Consider the following 19,667-nt stretch of genomic DNA (forward strand, 5'->3'; position numbering starts at 1 on the left):
ACCCCGAGGTGCGGCGGCTGCGACCTCGCCCGCCGACTCCGCTGTCATTTGTTATAAAAACTACCCGAGGTAAGAACCTTCTGGAGAATCGTAAAATGTTGCTACCTTATAAAGATTTAGTTGGAGAAATTTTCTATTTTCTCGTATGTAAATATATGAAAATAGTAAATAGAAAGCTATTCGTAATAATATAAGAAGTGCAGCGGATGTATTGTTAAATAATGATTTGTCTCTTTCTGTCGTTAATGATTTGACTTTCGGAAGAAGAAGACAGCATTATTGTTTGTTTAACTAGTCACCGACTATACAACATTTATATGTAAAGCCCTTTCCACTGATACAATCATATGTATGAAACACTATGAATACTATGAGTATGAAATATATTTATGCACTTTTAATGATGACAAATTTTAAATCACGTAAAATGTTTTTTTTTTCAATATATTCACTGTGCGCATGTCGTGTTAACCTTTAAGTAAGACAGGACATCATTTAAGTCTAATTTTAGTATTTTTATAGTTTCTCAATTTAGTACGAAAATACCAAAATAATATTGATTTTAGGATCACCAACTTGACACACAGCGGGTGAAACAAAATAAAGAATTGTAAAGAATATATCTAAATCTAACAGTTGCCATATTAGCAGGTAACCACGACATAATATAAAATAAAATAAAAGCCGAGCTTAAAGAAAACACCGATAAAACCATTCATCAAGTCATTACTTCATATTTCTGTCCAGATTATGTGATATTTCAGGCACTAACGCGTCATTTTTATCTATAATTACAGAATGTGTTAATAATTTGACTACAGCTCCACTATGAGACCTCCATAGGCATATGATAACAAATGTTTTGTGAATGTTTCCCTTTATTTTTTAATAATTTTCCAAAACCATTTTATTATAAACTGTTTGACCGGTAGGTGGGGTCCCGGCGGCCACTTCCGGGGGGGTTCGGGGGCCCTTCCGTCCGGCGGGTCAGTGTATTTTTCCTTTTGGCAACCACTTGGGGAAACACGCCTCCACACTTTGCCCATCCCTATCGTGGCAATACATCGCTCGCTTCACGTCTCTTTTCCACTTCATTTTTCCCAAATGGCGCAACAAAAAAGAAATAACGGTCTTTTTTTTTTTTTTTTATATATGCCCCGGGATGGCAAATGACTCCACTCCACCTGATGGTAAGTGGTAGTAGAGTCCAAACGCGACGACGGCCAGTACAGTCGGCAAGAATGTTCTGTACTAGCCGTCCCCGCCTTGCCGGCCCGCAAGATGCCTCTTCACGCCTCGTTTGAAGGAACCCGGGTTGTAAGAGGTGGTAAGGAATTCCATTCTTTGGTAGTGCGGCAAAGAAAGGAGTTGCCAAATTTCTTTGTGCGCGATGGAATTGATGTCACAGTTAGGCGGTGACATCGAGAACCAGCTCGCGTGGACTTAAGAAGGAAGGGGGAAGCAGGAATTAGAGAGAATAATTCCTCAGAGCACTCGCCGTGATACAGACGATAGAAAAAATAGGTCGTACAGCGGTGCACACCCCCACCATACCCTCGCTGTTTGAGGTCGAGTTCTCTAACATCCGAGGACTCCACACTAACCTCAACGCTGTCCACCACCATCTCGAGACAGCACGGCCAGCAATGTTGTTTCTCACGGAGACACAAATACTCCGTCCTGCCGATACCAGCTACCTTAATTATCCCGGCTACACGCTTGAAGAATCCTTCAAAGCGAAAGCCGGAGTATGCTTGTTCGTCAGGACGGATGTTTGCTGTCACCGACTGCGCTGCTTGGAGGACCCCTCCTCCTCCATGTTGGTGGTACGTGTGGACCTGGTTCGTCAGAGCCGAGTCTACGTGTGCCTCTACAGATCCCACAATGGTGACTTGGAGACAAGCCGATTATTTGACCATCTTAGTCGGGTGGCAGATGCTGCGCAAGAGCAATTTCCTAACGCGGAATTGGTGTTTTTGGGGGATTTTAATGCTCACCACGAATCCTGGTTGAAATCCCTCAAAACTGACCATGCTGGAAGGACTGCTCATGCTTTTGCTCTCACACATGACTTGACCCAACTGGTTGATCAGCCCACCAGGATCCCAGACATTGATGGGCAAGCACCTTCTCTACTGGACCTTCTGCTGACTTCTCACCCGGTGGAATATCAGGTTGTGGTTCAGGCTCCTCTTGGCTCTTCGGATCACAGCCTTATTTCTACCAGAGTGCCACAGGCCAAGCTGCTGCCACTAGCGGTATGCAAACGTCGCGTTTGGCACTATAAGTCGGCGGATTGGGACGGTATGCGCGATTACTATGCGTCGGTCCCTTGGAAGGAACGTTGCTTCAGTGGGAATGACCCGACAGCTAGTGCCGCTGCTGTTGCTGGCGAGATCATGCTGGGAATGGAATACTACATTCCTAGCTCAGATCTCGTCAGTAGGAGTACGCGTAACCGTTGGTTCACTCGTGAATGTGCCGATGCTGTATCATCTAAGCAGGCGGCATATCGCAAGTGGATCAACGGCTGTATTAGCGGGGCATCTAACATTGACTCACTGAAAGCAAACTATAATAAAAATTCCAAGTCCTGTAGAAAGGCATACACGAGAGCGGATGCACAGCGCATTGTACAGATTGGTCATGACCTTGTTTCGCATCCTAGGGACTCCCGTAGCTTCTGGCGTCTGACCAAGTCTGTGCAAAACAATTTCTGCCAACCTTCGCTGCCACCGCTCAGAAATCCGGACGGATCGCTAGCTCACAGTCCGCAAGAGCAAGCTGATCTCCTGGCTAAACTCTTTGCCTAAATTCCGTCATCGATTATTGTAGTGCACTGCCACCTACAATACCTGCATGTGGCCATACGATGCCTGACATTAAAATCAGGCAACGTGATATGCGTGCGGAGCTGCAATCACTTGATGTACGGAAAGCTAGCGGTCCCGATGGAATACCAGCCATAGTGCTGAAGAAGTGCGCAGCGGAGCTGTCTCCTGTGTTAACGCGCCTGTTCCAACTTTCTCTCTCTTCGGGAAGTGTGCCGGAGGCTTGGAGAAGAGCTAATGTGCAAGCGGTTCCCAAAAAAGGGGATCGGTCTGACCCGGCAAATTATCGGCCAATAGCTATCACCTCAGTACTTTGTAAGGTGATGGAACGGATTTTAAACAACCAACTGATCCATTACCTAGAAGATCACTGCCTGATTAATGATCGTCAGTACGGGTTTCGACCAAAACGGTCCACAGGTGATCTTCTAGCGTACGTAACACACCTCTGGGGTGAAGCTATCGACAAGCATGGAGAATCGTTGGCTGTCAGCCTCGATATCTCCAAGGCTTTCGACAGGGTCTGGCACAGAAGTCTTCTCTCCAAGCTACTGGCATATGGTCTGCCTGCTCAGCTATGCACCTGGATTGCCAGCTTCCTACACAAGCGTAGCCTTCGTGTTTTAGTAGATGGTTGCGCTTCACAATTCTATGTAGTGAATGCTGGGGTCCCCCAGGGATCTGTGCTATCTCCCACACTCTTTCTTTTGCATATCAATGATATGCTCTCCCTTGGGAACATACATTGCTATGCAGACGATAGTACAGTGCATGGTGGATACCACGGACGCGCAGTGGCTGGGCAGGCGGAAACTGAGGAGAGGCGGGAGAATCTTGTCATTGAACTCGATAGGACGTTAGAGCTCATCGCCAAATGGGGCTCTGATAATCTTGTTGAGTTTAATGCCAAGAAAACACAGGTATGCGCTCTCACGGCGAAAAAGTCAACATTTTCCCCTCTTCCCTCCCTCTGTGGTACTCCGCTGGTGATGCAAAGCAAAATCGCCATGCTGGGGATCGACGTTCGCTGCGACCTTAGTCCAAGGGATTACATCGAGGCTGTTATAAAAACAGCTTCACGGAAACTCGGAGTTCTGAACAAGGTGCGGCGCTTTTTCACGCCTCAACAACTGTGCCTGCTGTACAAAACACAGGTACGGTCTTGCGTGGAATATTGCTCGCACCTTTGGGATGGCTCCGCTAAGTACCTACTTGAGGCCTTGGACCGGTTGCAGCGACGTGCCGTACGCATTATTGGCGACGTAAAGGTCACAAACACCCTTGAACCTTTACAATTGCGTCGTGAGATAGCAGCACTGAGCGCTTTCTATCGACTGTATCACGGCGAGTGCTCTGAGGAATTATTCTCTCTAATCCCTGCTTCCCCCTTCCTTCTTAAGTCCACGCGAGCTGGTTCTCGATGTCACCGCCTAACTGTGACATCAATTCCATCGCGTACAAAGAAATTTGGCAACTCCTTTCTTTGTCGCACTTCCAAAAAATGGAATTCCTTACCAGCTCACGTGTTCCCCTCCTCTTACAACCCGGGTTCCTTCAAACGAGGCGTGAAGAGGCATCTTGCGGGCCGGCAAGGCGAAGGCGGCTAGTGCAGAACGTTTTTCCCGTCTGTACTGGCCGTCGTCGCGTTTGGACTCTATTACCACTTACCATGAGGTGGAGTAGAGTCATTTGCCCTCCCGGCGAATATAAAAAAAAAAAAAAATATATATAATAGGAGACGACGATTTCCATCAGTATTGTGTACGTCAGTAATTGTTACATATAACATAGCGATATTGAAGTTAATATACTGCAGCGCCATCTAGCAGGCAGTCACAATTGTGGTGATCGATCAAACGGTGTTGAAGTATATTAATGTGAAGAAGATATTATACCAACATAATATTTTTTTTTTTATTTTGTCCACAAAACTGACTACAATTATACAATCAACAATGACATACAATAATACATTTAACTGAAAATATTTACAATTGAGTCTTCTCGATGTGGACATTACATGCTTATATGAGGGCTTAAAAGCAAAAAAAAAATACATTAGCACACACACATTCCAGTAATTACAGCGTAACATTAGAACAAACATAAGAAAAGTTATAAAAACTATCACCTATAAAATAAAAATAAATAACTAAAAAGCAAAACAGAATTTAACTAAACTAAAAAGTAACTAAATAATATAAAAATAGAACTAAAAATTAACCCATTCGTGTAGACATTTTCTTTTTAATAGCCCTGATATTATCGTTAAAGATATCTACAGTATCTCTAAAACAGTTAGCATAAGATAGCATTCTATACAGCGGACCATGTTGACCAAGATTGCTTCTTGTATGAGGCAAACAAATAATATCCTGGGACATTTTTCACACACGGCCATCTGATCCTAAATTAAGCTTGTACAGTAGTAATCTATTACACATTATAGGTATTTATATAATATATTCTTAAGCCCAGCACAAGTACTGTCGTTGTGAGTATTATCAGCAACGAAACATTCCCTGAGCCCTCGCATCCGGGCTCATCTCTCATCGTTTGCTGTCACGTTCAAAATTAATAATTTCGTAAACATTGGTCTTAATATTAATGTTATTTACATGAGCATTAAATTATTATGATGATATTTCTTATATAATTTTGATTATACACGATCCAACCAATCCGTTTTCTTAAGAATCTGCAACTGGTGACTTAGAAAGCGATTAGAATCTAAAAAAGTATCTGCCATATTCGGTATGGAAATGTGATTTGATATCCGGCAAGCGTAATGCGATGCACGCGTGCTCTTTAACCTCACATTATCGCCTTTACCATTCACGCGTTAGAGGTTTTAATTGCCTGTATCGCAGTGCAGGATAGTACACCCGCGGTGACAATACGGCCGAGTTCCATGCATGCGTAATGTTGCTCTAATGCCGGCGGCTTGTATTCTAACAGCGCCTCAATTATTCAGCGGTACCGCCGCCGAGCTCCTAATAAGTACGCTTTATTACTTCGCCCACTAGTCAAATGCAAGCGCATTTTGCCAACAAAACTAACAAAACTGAGCTTAAATTTAGTGCCGGGCTTCGTGTCTCGATCGCTTCTAATTTTGTGGCTTGAAGCCTTAATATAATGAACATGGCTTATTCGAAAGCGAATTCTTGTATACATAATGAAACAATTACAATTCAAGCAACTATTAATATGACTAATATGTATAAATACTCGCTGAAGTAAGCCAGTTCATTGCGAATTTCGTACGTAAATTTTGAATTAAGATTATCCTTTAAGCCTCACACGAAATCATCTCCTAACCCCCCAATTACTTTTAATAAGTACAGTTAATGTAAATTACTGTACGTCTAAATCTTACATGTTGGCGTTCAGAATAATACATGAAGCGAATCGTATTAAAGGATACGATATGAACATCGTTACTTAAACCTTTCTGAATAATAAAAGCCTCGGAGGACATCAAACAAGTATCCGGACCGGCATTGCTTTTTAATCAGATTTTGAGTCCCATACATTTAGCATGGAGTAACGTTCAGTCCACTTTTGTCCATTACTCTTTCAGTGCCACATCAGGGTTGTGCGTTGTTCTGAATATCCAGCAAGTGAAGCTCTTCAAAATAAATAAAAATAACACAACAGTTTGAAGTTTTATACACAAATAATATGATTGACTGCCTCGTTGTTCTAGTGGCTTGATATAAGGCCGCAGACTCGGAGCTCCTGGGTTCAATTCCCAGGTCAGGCCAATAGAAAGTTATTGAGTTTTTCAGTCAGAAAATTCTCAGTAGCAGCCCGGAGTCTAGAAGTTGGAAGTGTGTACACTCCCGTGCCTCGGAAAGCACGTAAAGCCGTTGGTCCTGCACCTGAACTCCTTCCGGTCGTGTCTGATTATGAGAGTTAAGGAATAGAGAATGCACCAGTGTTTGCGCACACACTCGTGCACTATAATATCTCCTGCATAGTTGGCTAATCTCTCTTAAGATTGGCCGCGTGGCCGAAATCGGTCTAGAGGACATTATTATGAATATGATTCAAACAAAGCAGCCAAGAATCATGTGCTAATAAAATGGTTCTTGTCTTGAAAATAGATTCTTATAGTTATGCAGTAGTGACTTAGAATATTGAGTAGCTCTATAATGTGTCATTTCAAATACTACGACATATTAAGTGACCTGTGTCCGACCGCTGGTCGAAGGCGTCTTCTTCTCTTGAAGAGAAGGACTTGAAGGATAGAAATGTTGGATATTTTTTTTGACTCACATAGTTTTCTTCGCAATATTATTCTTCACCGGGCACGAGATGCATTATAAACATAAGAACACAAACAAACTCTATATGAACTTGTCCAAGTTTGAGCTCGTAATCTCCGGTAAAGATTCACGTGTTGTAATCTCTGGGCTACCTCGTCTAATGAGACATTGTTGTAGACGCAAACATTAGTACAATATGAATGATAAATGTCGAATGGTTGTTAAATTTATGTTTATATGTGAAAACCCTAAACGTAAACACACTGAGCACGCTTCGAATAGCATCATCGGTTGTTTGTGGGAGCGCCGCATGACGCGGACTGGGTGCCGCGCCGGCCTCGCCGGTTTCATCCCGCGCTCAAATATTCATCGCAATACGGATAGGAAGAATTTTTAGCCTTCGATCCTTGTAAATACAAACACACAAGTGCTAGACGAGGTTCGCATAATTTTTCTTGGATAATTGACGCTTTATGGAGGTATGATACTACTACTCACAATATTGCGACGACAGTTCACGAAGCATTTTATTACTTTCAAGTTAGATAGCTCATATCATAAGCAAACAAAAGTTGTTAATTTACTTAGTTATCTCGCGTAGAATTTGAATGTATTTAAAGCAAAATATTAAATTAAAAATACTAATTGAGAATTCCATAAATAAAAATATGAAACAACACACGCAACGAACGCGGATCCGCCACAAAGCAGCTTAGCTCCAGTATTGAAACGTTGCTCACGCGGGAAACCGCTGAAAGGCGTCGAGCCTTTTATACCACAAATAATATAAGCGAGAAAATATTATTCAAGTGATATGCTCTATTTAAACGCTTAGCAAATACGCGTTCAGTTCTCCCTTCAACACTCGAGTGATTATACTCATTCATATTTTTCTACCCTTTAGCTGATTTTACTCTTTATTAGATTAGATTATGAAAATCAAATATGTTTTATGTAGTCACCCTTAAGTCACCATTTAAAAATAAACCTTGTAAAGATACCACTGGTATTTTGTGGATTAATTTAAAAGTTCTTTTCACCCATAGTTTTAGCAACTTAATAATAATTATTATTGATACGATGTATTATGTATCTCAACTATTATAAGACTAACTCAGTGATGTTTACTATATAATCTATATATATATATATATAAAATGACTTCTCCTGACTGACTCATCAACGCAGAGCCTTAACCACAGAGGGTTAGTATCTTTTGATATAAGAAACATGAAATTTTAAATACAAGCTGCTGGTTAGAAATAAATAAATACATATTTCAGATTTTTGAAAATCTATCCCCCAAATGGGTGAAATAGGAATTGACGAAATTATGGCGAGCCCGCTATTTAACTACGAAGAATTAAATTTAATATTAAAGCTTCTAAACAAAAACATTTTCAAATTCAACCGTATGCGAAATGGATTGAAAACATTATAATATGGTGGTATAAAAATTTGGTCTAATCTGCTCGAAATTTACTGTTTATGTTTCTCGAATGAATTGATGAACATATTTTTCAATGTTTTGGAAATTCAACCCAAACGGGTGGGATTTTTAATTTGTTTTATATGAATGGTTAGGTTAGCTTAGAATGTTTGTTTGGACATATTGATTAAAAAAATGGGTGCAAATCTTGAGGTGCAAAGTACACAATGTCTCAAAATTATATAAAACTTCGCTTCCAAAGTGAAGTATTGCTGGTAATTGGTTCTTCTTCACACTTTATCACATCTATACAAATAAGTAAAATTGAAGTTTCTGTGTGTGATTTTAAAATACTGTCTCTTTGAAAGTTAATATGGCTATATATGGCTAACCAAAACCAAAACAACACTTAAATCATAAATATGAAAGATTGTATGTATTTTGATTATTTGTTACTTCTTCAAGCTTTATAACAGCTAAAATATGATATCATGAACATATTTTGGCTTTTTTTATCCCGTTTAACTGGATTTTTAATTAGATCGCGGGCAAAGCCGCAGTTCAACCGCTAGTCTCGTATATATTTTATAAAAAACGCGACTGTACATTTTTCTATTTTCTTACAAAACTATCGAAAGTGACTCTCGAGGTCATAAAGTGTTCGAAGAGCACATACTTTCATAGCATTCAAAACGTAAAGTCGTCACACATAATGTTAGCTAACTTTAAATCTGCACGAAATCTCATCTATCTTGACCGCGTCGTGTTCAAGTTAATTTGTGCCCAGACTCGACTCTCAGCACCGTCACACCCCCTCCTCCCGTAACCGTCGACCGGACGGACGTGCCTAGTTTATTCACAAGTGAAGCCACTCACCTAGCCAGCCACCTACTAAATTTAATCTTGAACCGAAATAGAACAATATGTTGTTCTCTGCTTTGAAATAAATAATACTATGTAGTTTAATTAAAATTCTTCCGGTATTCAATTTGTAACAGCTGGTTATTTAAAACTGGTAATATTCATATTTTCATTTATAAATTACTGATCGATTTCTTCTGAACTGAGTTCTTAGAACCCTTATAAGAGCTTAATCTAGATAGTAGCGCGTAACTCGGTATAATAACGTTTCTCCTGTATAAGTTTCGCCCCTCGGGGATTGTTAACGAGTCAAAAGTTATCGAAATTGTAAAGAACTTACTGCTTATTGCCGCTATTGCCTTCTTTAGTTAATTTTGTAATTTTACAACAAAGAAATTCAAATGAAACTTGGATTTAAATAGTTATTATCTTTATTGTTATTGTTTTAAAAATGTTTTGATTTTAACATTTAGAAATTTGCATTATATTGTATTTTCGTTTTTTGTATTTACTTTTCAAACTTATTTGTAGTTTTGAATTTATAATAACGTGATAATTGACCTATAATTGATTATAATAATTCTTCTTTTTTCTTTCTTATTTACTATTTTGACTATAAAGCTCGTCAAAGTGAACTTAATCCATATGATGCGATGACACGACTGGGACCGCACAGAGAGTAGCGTGTCACCTCGCTACGAGATAGCATCGCGTCTGTCTTTTTACTTATATGTATATATGTGTTTTTAAATCAATTTATTGTTTTCTCATATCATACATAGAATTATACTTTATATAAAGCATAAATGATAATGATATTCCGCGTACCGTAACGGCATTATCAGCGGTGCCCACAGCGCACGAGAGTGTACAAGTGCGTGAGTAAACACAGGTGCACACTTTATGCGTAGTCTTAAGAATTTTCATTTCACAGTTTCACATATTATATTACGGATTCTATAGACAGGTTTTAAAATTGAACACCCATTGATAGTGATAACGTAAATGAATTCATAGTCTATTTATTTGTATGCTATCTACAGTATCAACGGATTAAAAATCGTCAATGTGCTCATCTTATGTGCCAATTTGCATATTACTTATCGTAAACAGCTTAAAAACCTTACTATAAATATGTAACGACTGGAGTGAGATTCAGCGTTATCGGGCCTCGCGTGCTACCTGAGACAGGGAATGCAAAATAGAATATTTCTTAAAATAAGCAACCAGTTGCAGGTGCATGATTGTTATCACTTATATCTTCGCAGCTATTCGAAATAAGTACAAGTTTTCATTTCTCGTGCCCTATACGCTTCGTTTTGTGTACAACAAAAGAATTAAACCGCATAATATATTATTCTCTGACTAAATTGTGAAAACTAAACAATAATACTTCCCTAATTGCGACACGCAATAAAACTTCGCTAATATTATCAAGTCTCTCTGGATAGTATTCACTGGCCCATATAAATATGCAGAGTGATTTTCCCGTTAAAGTGGAAAAGTTAAATTGATACGCGCCGCATCGCGCCGCGCCGCGCCGCGCCGCGCATCTCCGCGACTACTCGGCCGCACAGTGCAAGCGCTTTCATTGTAGTTTTGTACTAGTAGACAAAAGTTTTTAGGACAACGCTAGTCATGAATTTTTTAGTAATGGAATTACAGGTTATCGAAATTTAGTAACGCAACAACATCAAAGGTAGGTATGCAAATACTAAGTTGCAATTTTAAATAACAGTAAACGTGACAGTTTTAAAAAGATTACAGTTTTTGTTTTCTATTTACTAAACATAAAGTTGAACTACCAGCCCAAGCTGATAGACTTCGCAGTTTTTAGTAGTTCGTTTCGGAAGATTGCTAAGAACATTTATTTAGCTTCAGCGGGATGTTTACTGGCTAGATTAGTACCACGCATGGACTTACATCTAAGCACCTAACGAGGCACTCCTCCTTGTTTAACTAAACAAAATAAATTAACCTTTAGGAAGGTCCCAAAAGTATGCTCTAATTTTATTATTAGTCGAACATAATAATAATCGGATATATCTTACATATTTTCTAATATTTATTTTTTAATATTTTTTATATTTGTTGCTTAAATACCTACTATTAATAGGTTGTTTTTTTATTTTGTTTTTAAGTACTTAATTGTTTTAAGAAGTACACACTATTAACCAAAGGTGAAACGCTCGCTGTAAATCAGTCATCAGGTATCCACGACAAGCCAGCTTGGCTTAGTGTGGATGCCACCGGAAATACAAATATGATATAATTTTAGATTTCAATTATGATTTCATATTTAGCGATTTATAATTTTTTCTGTGAATAAATTATATTTAGAATACAAACATATTTATAAATAACTCATCACTTAAAAATCAATCAGATACAATAAACGTAGCCTTCATTGCTAATTGTGCAAGGTAGTTAGGACTATGTTTACCGTGGAGTACCGGCTTAGAATAGTACTCCCCCAATCTCATCCCGTGGGTGTCGTAAGAGGCGACTGAGGGACCTGGAAAAGGGGGGATGGGCAGCAGCGTCCCCCCTCCCATAAACATCTTACTCCCCTACTGCGCTCGCCAACACGCCTGCCCAGCGCGGCGAGTATGGGCAAACCCCTCCCTTAATGGCAGATGCGCCCAAAAAAAAGGCCCCCAGTTACCGGCAAGCCCGCTAGGCCCGACCAAGGTAGCGGTCGCGGTATCGGCAGGGCAGGGGGTGCTATAAATCACCGGTTCACGGCAGGCTACCGTATAAAACGACTGCACATGGCAACGTATAATGGACGCTCGATGAGGCTGGACCATCACCTCGCCGAATTAGAAGTAGAGTTAAGTCATATAAACTGGCATCTACTGGGGTTATCTGAAGTCCGAAGACAGGGGGAGGACACGATAACTCTAGAGTCCGGTAACTTACTCTACTTCCGCGAAGGTGATAACCTCTCCCAGGGTGGTGTCGGTTTTCTAATCAAAAAGGATCTCATTAGCTGCATTGTGGAAATCAGTAGTGTGTCGAACCGGGTAGCGTACCTTGTCCTAAAACTTTCCGACAGGTACTCCCTGAAGGTCGTACAGGTATATGCACCAACTTCGACATACTTCAATGCTAAAGTGGGAGTACAAGATAGCGGTGAATCGAAAGTCGGGCCTTACGGCTTGGGCTGCAGAAATCACAGGGGGCAAATGCGTGTAAACTTTCTCGAAGCGCAGGGGCTCTTTTTGATGAATTCTTTCTTTAAAAAGAAGCCTCAGAGGAGGTGGACCTGGCGAAGCCCCGATAACGTGACAAGGAACGAAACATTTCAAATAAAAGGCACATATTTAGAGATGTTTTAGTGATCAACAGGTTTAATACCGGAAATAATCACCGCTTGGTTCGAGGCACTCTAAATATCGACTTCAAAGCCGAAAGATCGAGAATGATGAGGTCTACTCTCCGACCTACCATACTCCAAGCTGCTCAAGGCTCCGAAAAGTTCCAAATGGAACTTCAAAATCAATTCACCACGTTGGAAACCGTAAGCAGCATTGATGAGAAAACCGACACGCTGGTCAAAATACTGCAAAACACATCCCGCAAGTGTTTTGCGCCACAGAGAAGAGACAATGCACCAAAACTCTCTGCTGAGACACTCGAGCTCATGAGAAAACGACGAAAACTACCATCGTTTTTGTCAGATAAGGCCTTAAATCGAACAATAAAAACGCTGACGCGACGCGATCTCCGACGCTCCAATACCCGTGCCATCAAGGCTGCGATTGACAAGCAAAATCGGGGATCGAAAGTGTTTGCTCGCAAATTTGGGAGGCCGCGTCTGACAAAACTTAAAACTGAAAATGGTGGTTACCTCTAGGCCTGAGATTGTCGGAGAAGTAGAGAGGTTTTATAGGCAGTTGTTCTCTTCAAGATCGGATAAACCCGTGGGAATCAGTATTGATGACCAGCGCGCCCCTCTTATGCGCCATTACTCCGAGGAGCTCCCGGTCGTTGACCAAGGAGAGATTAGGGCGGCTCTAAAACAGCTTAAAAACAACAAAGCTCCGGGAGATGACGGAATCACAACAGAGTTGCTTAAGGCAGGCGGGACTCCGGTCCTGAAAGAGCTAGCAAGCCTCTTTAATTCCGTCATCCAACATGGCAAGACCCCGGAAACGTGGAGCGGGAATGAGGTGGTACTGTTTTTCAAGAAAGGTGATAAAACCCTCTTGAAAAACTACAGACCAATCTCCCTCCTGAGTCACGTGTATAAGCTGTTCTCAAGAGTCGTCACGAACCGTCTCGCCAGATGACTTGACGAGTTCCAGCCCCCAGAGCAAGCCGGCTTTCGATCAGGCTACAGCACCGTGGACCACATCCATACTGTTCGGCAGATTGTGCAGAATACCGAAGAGTACAATCAGCCGCTGTGTATGGCATTTGTGGACTACGAGAAAGCCTTCGACTCCATCGAAACCTGGGCAGTGCTCGACTCATTGCAGAGATGTCATATCGATTGGAGATATATCGAGGTACTGAGATGTCTGTACAATGCCGCTACAATGACTGTCTACATCCAGGACTGTAAGACGAAGGCGATCCAACTGCGCAGAGGGGTGAGACAGGGGGATGTAATATCCCCGAAACTGTTCACCAACGCGTTGGAAGACGTTTTCAAGACGCTGGATTGGACTGAGTATGGAGTCAATGTAAACGGCGAGTACATCTTACACCTTCGATTTGCCGACGATATCGTCATCATAGCAGAGTCGCTGGAACAACCCACCGAAATGCTGCGTAGCCTAGGCGAGTCTTCCCGGTGTGTCGGTGTCGGTATAAACTTGGACAAGACCAAGGTTATGTTCAATAGGCATGTCGTGCCGGGACCGATATACGTCGAGGGGAAACCTCTCGAAGTTGTTAGTGAATATACCTACCTAGGACAGATAATACAAGTCGGTAGGAACAACTTCGAGAAGGAAGCCGATCGAAGAATTCGCTTGGGATGGGCAGCATTTGGCAACCTTCGTCAAGTCCTCAAGTCGTCTATACCGCAATGTTTGAAGACGAAAGTCTTCAACCAATGCGTCTTACCTGCCATGACATACGGTGCCGAAACGTGGACACTAACTGCGGGACTAGTCCACAAATTCAAAGTCGCTCAGCGTGCTATGGAGCGAGCTATGCTCGGAGTATCTTTGAAGGATAAGATCAGAAATGAGATTATCCGGAAAAGAACTGGAGTCACCGACATAGCTTGCAAAATTAGCAGGCTGAAGTGGCAGTGGGCTGGTCACGTATGTCGTAGGACCGATGGCCGTTGGAGCAGACGAGTCCTAGAGTGGAGACCGCGAATCGGCAAGCGCAGCGTAGGGCGCCCTCCAGCCAGGTGGACCGACGACCTTAAGAAGGTGGCGGGCACCAACTGAAGGCGGAGGACAGGGAGCTTTGGCGCACCTTGGGAGAGGCCTATGTTCAGCAGTGGACAACGATTGGCTGTTGATTGATTGATTGGATTTTTACAATCAAATATTACAAAATATGTTGTTATTTAAAAAATAAACTCATTAAGATAAGTCTGCTTAATCTGAATAAAAGATTAGTGACGTAACCGTGCGTGCCTCCGCACGTTGAGCAATCATTTGTCAATCTCACGTCTAAGCGCGCGTCATATCCATCGCGCACAGGTCGCGCGATAATCGCCCGTTTAAGTGAATATTGTGTCGTCGCGTGTAGCACGCAAGCGGCGGGTTGCGGGTGAGCAGTTGCGGGCGAGCGCGGACGAGTGCGGGGTTACGGGCTCGGGCTAACGATACGCGATAATTAAACTCTAATGAGCATCTCCGCTCGACTCGCTGCCAACTAACCGAGCCGAACGATCCCACTAACTTACTTTGAACTTCTCTTATTAGCACTTGATTTTATTTACAAATAGAGCTTGTTCGATACTTGCTTGATCTATACACAGTTTAATTTCCAATTACTCCAATAAGTCATTTGATGATAAGCATTACATTTTAAAAACCTGTGATATTAACTTCAACTTATAAATTATTTGTCGAAGCCTACCTGAAAAGTCTGAAAAATATTGGTCTTAACCAGACAGACACAACCTTTTATCAATATATCAAAGAGAGACAATATCAAATGTTACGAATTACATCATGGAAGTACTTTAAAATATATAATGTAACATAGGTGACAGCCAACAAAAGTTTCTTGTAGTAGATGTGTACGTAGTGCGTTTACATTATATAAAAAAAAAACTTTAAAAAAATCATTTGGTTCCTCTTGTTAAATGAAAATAGAAAAGTAACGTTTATGTCATGTGTAGAAGATAACACACGTTAGGGACATGCCGTTCGCCTTCAGACTACTTCTTTAATTAAAAACTAGTCGTTGTCTATTTTAATAACCCGCCGGATTGGCTGTAGCTGGCTCTGAAAGAATAATTTCGTCGAACTCTTAGTTCACAACAAATAACACTGAACTAAATATCAAAATATACATAAAATAAATAAATCCTAAACAGGAGGAATCTCAGTATAAATAACTGAGATTCCTCTCTCTGGCTCCTAGGTCCTATAAAATGTTAGTAGTTTATTCAGACACGTCACTATTGTCATCTTTGTGTGAAATTATTATCAATGACTGATCATATATAATCTCATTATTAAAACAATGTTACCTAGACGTTAAGGAGCGCTGAAAAATGTTCGGTCTAAGCACCGCTATTACCGCGCCATAATGTTAGCAAAGCAATTTTGGAATTTAACAACCGATGAAATATAAAGAAAGGTCATCTCATATTCATAACGGCGCGGGAGGGGCGCGGGAGGGGCGCGGGCGGGGCACGGGCCGGCGGCCATAAATTGTTCAGTAATGAATGCCGTTCTCGCCTCAATAAAAACTCCCGCATTATATGATAGAGGCGGATTTATGCCGCGCTCGCTGCCCGCCGCCCGCCGCGCGTTAACCTCCTGCGAAAATTTTAATGCTGCGGCGCGACTGACGGCCAGAATTCGCGGTTTGCGGGATGGCGCGGTGGCATAAAATGCAGTAATTACACCAATTCCCCTCAAATACATTAAACGTTTATACCTTTTGATAAATTTCACGCGAAAGAATAATAAAAACCTTTTATGAATTGTAGGGCGGGACCGTTTCCGTTATGTAACGCATGTCTTCATCCCATTACGATGATAATAGAGAAGCTCGGCCGCGCCGAGGCGGGAGCAATTAGAGACCGATGAAAGTAATTATAACAGCCGTGTGTACGGCGCAATACGGGCGAGCCCATGGCTGCAGTCGGCCGCCACGCGCCGGCGACAATAATAATAACTAAGATGCCGCCTACTCGCTGCCGAACGATCGAATGCACCTCACATTATTTGCTTTAAAGAGACTTTTTACGTCCCAAACGCCTTCCGCTTTAATTAATATAATTATTTATTATTGATATAATATGATTAGTATGATAATTTATTTATTGCTTCAATTAACTCGTCAGATATTTATTGATGAAATTATTCTGACATTGATTAATTTAAATTGTAACATAGGATAAACAGTTTCTTAATTATAACCTACTAAGTGTAATTAACAGAACACAGATTATTTACTCAGAGAGAGCTCAGTGAGAGAGCATAGTCGACGCGTAGTTGTGACGGGCAGAGAAAGATATTATTGAAAAATATTTTGATATTGGCGCGGTGCGGCGTTCATGAATATTGATGCGGTCGTGAATATTCAGTGGCACTCGCAATTGAAAACACGCCGCGGACTTTGGTCTTGTTGCGTCGTGTTCGTGTCGCGTTCGCACCGAAACTATCCCGCGCTCGTACTTTGCATGCCGGATCAGCCTCGCTCGCCTCACCCCTGGAACAATACTGATTTTACACCATTTAACTAACGTGCTCTACGTTAGTTAAATGGTGTAAAATCAGTACATCGACTTTAAACTTCACATAATTTGATACATTGGTCCCTTTTCTATTAAGGAAAGTCTTAATAAACAGCGATTTAACCATCGTTCTACAAGGCGTATGTTCATGGTTAATTTACATGGTTTGTTATATATATATATAGAAAAACACTTGTCTATACGTTGAGGTAGTTTATAGTTTTTAAATACGTAGCTCAGATTTTGATTTAGTTAGTGTAATAGTAATAATAATGTCCTCCAGACCGATTTCGGCCACGGCGGCCAATCTCAAGAGAGATTAGCCAACTACGCAGGAGATATATATATAGTGCACAAATGTGTGCGCAAACACAGGTGCACTCTCTATTCCCTAACTCTTATAATCCGATGGGACGGCAATCCGACACGACCGGAAAGAGTTCAGGCGCAGGACCAACGACTTTACGTGCTTTCCGAGGCACGGGAGTGTACACACTTCCTAGTTATATATAAAGGAATTTAGTTAGTGGAATGTTATATATAAAAGAGTACGTTCAGGTACACAAACAAGCCAACAGTAGTTATGCATTGAGCCGACTCAGGATAAATGTGACACGAGCAAGCGAATGATAACGATGCTGGTCTATGTTTTATAAATAAACGTATTCATCGTAACTCAGGTGAAGATAATGAAAAGTACATTTATCATTGAATGATATTCAATATTGCATCGTCGGTAGATTCTGTTCGGGTAGGAATTTACTCTAGTATAATTTTCTTTGTGTCAATAAAATAAGTAATAAGTATGTATGTTTGTACATATTATATTAATAAAATTAACCTATCTATTACATCTTGCTATAATATGGTTATTTATTTATTTTTTTGAATTATAATTTAACTGTTCCACTCAGGTGCGGCTGTTAGGTAATATTCATCTTTAGCACTCGCTGGAGCCTGGAGTGTAATAAATAATGAATGAATAATACTTTTCTTTAACGTTGAAGTTTGTCTTATTCTTAATAATATTAAAAATATAATACAATATAAATGAACCCAAGATGTCTACGAGAAATGCGTCCGTAGTGGATACGAGTAGAACTGTGGAATCATCGGGACTGCGACAAGGGTGAGGCAAAGGTGGGCGTGAGATGGCAAGGTAAAGTAAAGCTATTAATGAAAGCAATTTGAATAAACTTGTGCACATTAGCGCCGCCCGCGAGCCCAGCGCCGCCGCACCGCATCTATTAATTATTTCTTGTCCTGACTCGCGTCTTGCGATGTAGCGATTAGTCTGCGGCGCCACCACGTGCAGGCGCCGGCGGCACGAGTGCTCTATTTTGTTAAACGTTACATGTACACTTTGATTTCGAAACGTTCATAACCAGTCTTACTTACATTATTTACTGTGCATGATGTTTGGAAATTCGTTACTCACTCACTGCTGGGCAGATACTGTGGCGAATGATTCATTTAATGGAATAGAACACTACTTTTTATTATTCCTTACCTAACCACTGCAACAAAACTTTCTTTGCTTTACCTTTAATTATCTTATCTTAACTTCCTTTGATTATCTTTGCTTTCAATAAAAACCTACCAAAATCTACTTGAATAATGTATATTCTGACTTTGATTTCATGCGTTAAATAATAATACCGCTTACTAGAAATAAAAAATCAAGTTCCTACTTCAGAATATTTTTGAATAATTCATAGACAATTTCAGAATAGAAAAGTTAATCAATGTTTCTTGTGATGAATGTGAGTTCAGTTCTTCGTATCAGCACAGTGGGTCCTCGACGCTGGTTATTTATGTGCGGACGGTACCCTCCCCGCTCGCCGTTCATCGCTAAACGCATCCGCCGCAAATAACACACGCTCCAATTGTTCAATTACTAATGTGTCTTTCTTCCCTTTCTAATACGAATGCCATAGTCTTTAAGACTTGGTTCACAATTCAACATTGTCTAGATTTTCGTCAAACATAATTATCTTATAAATTTCGTTCTCAAGTAATGTAAAAAATACAAATACAAGCAAATAAAATCACATTACAAAGAACTAATTACGAAAGTATTTGAGTGTATAGATTTGTTCGCAAAAGCCGCGGCTAATGACAAAGCGCGTGACGCTGCACTCCGCCTCGCAATTAATTATTTGTCCCTCGTCCCCGCGGACCAATCAAGACTCTCCCCTTATCCGTTGGAATCTTCTCATATCACCCTCGTTCCATATTCTGAAAAACTATTCCGACGGGCGACGTTTCAAACGCCTAATTGCTTGTCGTCCAGGAAGATTTACCTGTCTCGACAAAAATAACGAGCTTGAAATTTACTTTGAAACAGTTCTCATTATTTATTTATTCTATTAATTTAAATACATTTTCTAAAT

General features: G+C 40.8%; 1 protein-coding gene across 1 annotated transcript in view; it reads left to right on the forward strand.

Moving 5' to 3' along the window:
* Positions 1-19,667, forward strand: part of LOC126781206 (nephrin) — a 440,964-nt gene that overhangs the window by 410,613 nt on the left and 10,684 nt on the right. The gene's annotated exons all lie outside the window — the stretch shown is intronic.

This window comes from Nymphalis io, chromosome 3 (genome assembly GCF_905147045.1).
Source record: "Nymphalis io chromosome 3, ilAglIoxx1.1, whole genome shotgun sequence".
NCBI lineage: Eukaryota > Metazoa > Arthropoda > Insecta > Lepidoptera > Nymphalidae > Nymphalis > Nymphalis io.